This window comes from Sceloporus undulatus, chromosome 1 (assembly GCF_019175285.1).
Source record: "Sceloporus undulatus isolate JIND9_A2432 ecotype Alabama chromosome 1, SceUnd_v1.1, whole genome shotgun sequence".
Classification (NCBI taxonomy): Eukaryota; Metazoa; Chordata; class Lepidosauria; order Squamata; family Phrynosomatidae; genus Sceloporus; species Sceloporus undulatus.
Genome location: NC_056522.1, coordinates 289,184,033 through 289,190,364, shown reverse-complemented (window position 1 = coordinate 289,190,364; position 6,332 = coordinate 289,184,033).

Here is a 6,332-nt window from a genome sequence, read left to right as displayed (position 1 = left end):
GAATAGAGTGGCAGTATTCCCTTGATCTAGACACTATAGTTCTATTGATGCAGCCTAAAATCACATTGGCCTTTTTAGCTGCCGCATCACATGGTTGACTCATGTTCAGCTGGTGGATCATTTTTTGCAACTTGCATGTGGAAAAATATATATGAAATCTGAATATATCCTAGCAAGGCATAAAATATACTGAATTACAATTATTATCACATCTCCAGAAATACAATTCCATACTAATTTACAAATGTTGTGAAATGTCACCTTCTTTAATTAACCCCCCCCCCAAATAATATAGATACATTAAATGAGCAGGACACCTTTAAAATGGAAACATCATTTTCAAGTGTAAGCTTAAGTCATGGCAATTATTTCTGAAATGCGAAATTAATTAGTTTTAATGAACCAGCAGATAAAATTGCAAATCTCTTTGGAACAGATGGCCAGAAAATCTGAGTATCTCTTGAAATTGAGGACTCTGAAAAAATAATAGGACACCCCTGATCCCAAAATAGTATTTAGAAGTAGAGCTGAGCTGAAATATCAGCAGGTTGTGCTGTGCCTTTAGCTGGACCGCCTGCTTTGAAACCAACCAAATCAGCCCACCTGCCATAAAATAACACCCTATTCTTAAATCTTCTAACAAACATACCTTAAATGCATTCATTGCAGTGGTAATTGTAACCACAGTAGTTACAAAACACAAAACCCTCTCTGTCTTTCCTAAGGCTTCTAGCACGGTGTAGAAAATCATTAACTGTTACCTGACTGTCTGACCATGAAGTATGGAAAAGTAACATTTTGGAGGAGGGTTCAGGGAGTTGTAGTTTGAAAACCTAACATTTTGGAGTTGCTCCCCAAAGTTCTCATTTTTCCACCATTAAATTCATTCTGTTCTATTTCTGCATGCATTCCCCAGTTATACATATTTTGGTGCACATTTCTCCTGCCATCATTTTAATGAATATGTATGAAGTTATAATAGAAGGCATGCCTCCACAGTGACCACTACCTGTCCCTATACACCCATGAATATGAGCAGTGGGGAATTGTTTTTTTAACTGTGAATATGTGTACAGGTAGCTCAGCCCAAATAGATCAAATAGGAATAGAATGTAGGTTTTCAATGCAGATTTTTTGTGCTTTTCACACTTAGCTTGCTGGATCACATCAGAACAGAACAGAACAAGTATGCAATAGCCATGAGAATTCTACAAATGCTAACTGAAGATTCATCCAATTTTATTTATTTATTTGTTTCTTTGTTTATTGTAAAATATGTTATTTCCTGAAATGTTGGCCTCAAGCAGATGAGCAGGAAAAAGTGGCCTGAAGCTGCTTCTTGGAAAGCAGGTTGAGACTCCAGTGTCTGCACTGCCCATTCCCAAGGTGACCCACATGAGCATGCCATGACTGCTTTTTAAAAAATTACCCTCCATCATCCAAGCAAACCATTGCACAAATACACCACAGGTGACAGATTGCTGCCTAGATGCCATCTCATTTGATGGATGACCCTTTGATCATGAACACATTTGCACCTGCAACCCTCTACCAGAACAGGGCTGTGCCCAGTAAAAACTGGCAATGCACAATCAGGGCCCCCTACACCCCATGCCCCCTTTTGGACTGTCTGGTTTATGTATGCTGTACTTACAGCCATTAGAGATGTTGTGCTTTCCCTTTTTTGCATTGCCACCCCAACCACCAGCTCCATCCTTTTTAAATGCACACCTGCACTGATGCATTTATGTGCCAGTTTAGGGTTAGGGTTGGGATGGGGTGCCCTTTTGGGACTGGTCTCATGTCGGAGTGTTTATATGCATGGTCAAAGGTGCACAGCTTCCCAGCTAGAGTGGATTATTTTTCGTTCTTTATACTCCAGCTTTTCTCTACTTAGAGCGGCACAGCCCTGTTCTGGTAGAGGTTGCAGGTGCAAAGTGTGTTCAGATCAAAGGGTCATCATCAATGAGATGGCATCTAGGCAGCCAATCTGTCCACCTGTGGTGTATTTGTGCAATGGTTTTGCTTGGATGATGGAGGGTAATTTTTTAAAAAGCAGTCATAGGCGCTCATGTGGGTCACCTTGGAATGGGCAGTGCAGACACTGGAGTCTCAACCTGCTTTCCAAGAAGCAGCTTCAGCCACTTTTCCTGCCATCTGCTTGAGCCACATTTCAGGAAATAACATATTTTACAATAAACAAAGAAACAAAAATAAATAAAATTGGCAGAATCTTCAGTTAGCTTTGTAGAATTCCATGGCTATTGCCATCCTTGTTCTGTTCTGTTCGATATGATCCAGCAAGCGAAGTGTGAAAAGCACAAAAAATCGCAGAAAACCACATTCATATCCTATTTGACTATTTGGGCTGGCTACCTGTACACAATTCACAGTTAAAAAAACAAAAAAAAAAATTCCCCACTGCTCATATTCATGGTGTGTATAGGGACAGGTAGTGGTCACTGTGGAGGCAGCCTTTCATTAACTTCATACATATTCATTAAATGATGGCAGGAGAATGTGCACCAAAATATGTATACTGGGGAATGCATGCAGAAATAGAACAGAATGAATTAATGGTGGAAAAATGAGAAACTTTGGGGAGCAACTCCAAAATGTTAGGTTTTCAAACTACAACTCCCTGAACCTCCTCCAAATGTTACTTTCCAACCATGGTCAACGTCAGGTAACAGTTCAGATTTTTCTACACCGTGCTAGAAGCCTTAGGAAAGACAGAGAGGGTTTGGTTTTGTAACTACTGTGGTTACAATTACCACTGCAATGAATGCATTAAGGTATGTTGTGAGAAGATTTAAGAATAGGGTGTTATTTTATGGCAGGTGGGCTGATTTGTTTGGTTTCACAGCGGCGGTCCAGCTAAAGGCACAGCACCAACCTGCTGATATTTCAGCTCAGCTCTACTCTAAATACTATTTTGGGATCGGGGTGTCCTATTATTTTTCAGAGTCCTCAATTTCAAGAGATACTCAGATTTTCTGCCATCTTTTTCCAAAGAGATTTGCCAATTTTATCCTGTTCATTAAACTAATTAATTTCGCATTCAGAAATAATTGCCATGACTTAGCTTACACTTGAAATGATGTTTCCATTTTAAGGTTGTCCGGCTCATTTAATGTATCATATTTTGGGGGGGGGGGGGTTAATTAAAGAAGGTGACATTTCCACAACATTTGTAAATTAGTATGGAATTGTATTTTCGGAGATGTGATAATAATTGTAATTCAGTATGATTTGATGCCAGTGCTAGGATAACAGATTCATATATATTTTTCCAACAGCAGTTGCAAAAAATGATCACCAGCTGAACATGAGTCAACCATGTGATGCGGCAGCTAAAAAGGCCAATGTGATTTTAGGCTGCATCATAGAACTATAGTTGTCTAGATCAAGGGAATACTGCCACTCTTCTGCTTTGGTCAGGCCCCACCTGGAATACTGTGTCCAGTTCTGGGCACCAAATTCAAAAAGGATGTTGAAAAACTAGAGCATGTCCAAAGGATGGTGACCTAAATGGGGAAGGTCTGGAAACCAAGCCTATGAGGAATTACTTAGGGAGCAGGGGATGTTTAGCTGGAGAAGAGAAGGGTAAGAGCTGATACGATAGCCCGTTTTAAATAGTTGAAGGGATGGCATATTGAGGATGTGAGCAAGCTTGTTTTTGGCTGCTCCAGAAGAACAGAACCTAGAACAATGGATGCAAACTGCAAGAAAAGAGATTCCACCTCAACATTAGGAGGAACTTCCTGATAGTAAGGGCTGTGGAACACACTCCCTTGGTGGAGGCGTGTAGTCCCTTCTTTGGAGGTCTTTAAACAGAGGCTAGACGGCATATGTCGGGGATCCTTTGATTGAGAGTTTCTGCATAGCAGGGGTTGGACCTGGATTCCTCTATGATTCTATAAAATGAGCTATCCACAATAAAAATATATGCAACATACTCAGGTCAGTGCCAGTCATTTCTGTTTTGGGAAAGTATGGATCATATCTGATAAACATGGAATGAGATTCAGATCAGCTATTTTAGTTAATATACTTAAATAAGTAGTCTGTCTTGACCCAAACCCTATAAGCCTGGACAGCTGCCTCTGTGAGTAATGGAGGCCGTTCTGTCAATCAGGACACAGAAACTGACATTACAACAAACACCCTGGCAGTGATCTTCAATGTGATAGTCAAAAGCATGATCCTTGTAGTCAGTAGCACCTTCTCCACCCCTGGTATTACTTAGTGTGTGTGTGTGGGGGGGGGGGCTGCCAGGGGATGGGTGGTCAAAGTGGCATGTTCAAGCCCTCTGCTGCTTCAGTACTAGCCTCCCCATGGGAGTACTGGTGCAGTGAAGTCAGGAGGGTCTGTATGCCAAATTGCCAAGAAAGAGATAATTAACATAAGCATTTTCAGTTCATAAATCAACTTATGCCTATTACCTTGGACTGTTATATTTTAACTATGGCCAATACAAGTTGTGAACAGTCAAGTAGCCCAAGGACGTAGCTAGAGGGGGGTTTGGGGGGTCTGTTCCCCCCCCTTCAGGCCTGGGGGCATTCAAGCTCCTTCCTCCCCCCCTCCTCCTCTCATTAAAACCACGGAGCTCGGAGAGGGAAAGGGGGAAGACAAAGCAAGTCTTTCCCTTTCGTTTCCATAGGAGTCTGGCTTCCACTCCAACTCTGCCAACTTGAGTACTATCATACTAGGCTGTTGTAGAGTGATTGCCATGGCAACGTGCTGTGGGATTATGGGTGTATTCTAGTTCATGACCTCCCCCATCTCTCTATCTCTGGCTGAGCTTCCAAATGCCCCTCACCAAACTGCAAAGCCCACAATTCTATACATGGGGAATCTACACTGTTTATATACCCTTTGACACCACTTTAAGTGTTTTGCTCAGTTCTGTGGATCCTGGGATTTGTATTTTTACAAGCATTTTTTTCCTTTCTAAAAGATACTGGTGCCTCACAAAACTGCAAATCCCAGGGGTTTGGGGTTGTTTTTTTTAGTCGCCCTGGAAGTTAAAAGTGGTGTCAAACCGCATTATTTCTACAATGTAGTAGCTCACAGTGTTGCCACTGCTAAATTAAAACAGAATATAGTTCCATTACAGTGCATTGTGCTCTGGGTGGTTGTTGTTGTTGTGGTGCCTTCAGCCCTTCCACTTATTGCAACCCTCAAATGAACCTATCCTGGGGTTTTTCTTGCAAGATTTGTCAAAGAGCTGTGCCATTGCCTTCCTCTGAAGCTGAGAGAGTGTGACTTACTCCCCAAGGTCACACACTGGGTTTCATGGCTGATGGTGGAAATCAAACCCTGGTCTCCAGACTTCAGAGTCATAGTCCAACACTCAAACCACTACAACAAATTTTACCTTGTGGGTCTCTACATGACAAATACCAAAAACCCATACATTTGCAGTAACTTTATTAACCAACCTGCAGCATAATCTACTTTGAGACTGCTTTGAGACCTGCCCTGCTGGCTCAGTGCTAGGAATTCTGGGAACTGTTGGTTCAAACACACACTGCCGCCAGGCATTCACTTGTGGACATACATCTTTCCCCTCTTCATCCCTTGCCTGTTGGCCTGTTGGACTGTCTTGTTTATGTTTTAATGATATCCAGTGCATTATTGCTGACCTGCCAGTTGTTGCATAACCACATCGTATGTTTTTTCGAGCGATGTGATATTAAAATAGTTTAACAGTTTTTATATTGAGTGTTCAAGATGGATGTGTTGTGATCAGAAAGAAAATACGTTCTGACACAAACTAAAAAAGGTAAGCACATTAAATGTATCACAACTTCATTATAGCGAAAATAAGGAAAGTTTGTCAAATTGGCATATAGAAATAAAATTATTTGTCAGTGGAAAATTTATTTTAATCTTTTGAAGTCTTTTATTACTGTACTCAACAATTACAATAAAGTGTAAATCTATAGTGTAATAAATATACTGGTTTGTCAAACTGGTCAATGAGAGGCTAAGTTAGTTTACATTTTAATTATACAGTCCGTTCTTGCCTTACGTTGGGGATCCATTCACGATTCCCGCCGCTAAGGCGAATTCCCGCCTATGCTCGAGCCCATTGGAAACAATGGGCTCATGCGCGGCGCCAGACGCCGGGGCGCAAACGGCTGCACGCCCATTTCAATTGAACGGGACCCCCGCCCCTTCCGCCCCGTGCATGCCCTGCGCTTGAGCGCATATACTCAAGGCTGCGTTTATGGCGCGCCCGCGTATGCGCGGGCGCGCTGTATAATAATAACTCTGACATAAGCATTACATTGTTCAGGGAACATAGCTGGACCCCCCTTTCCATT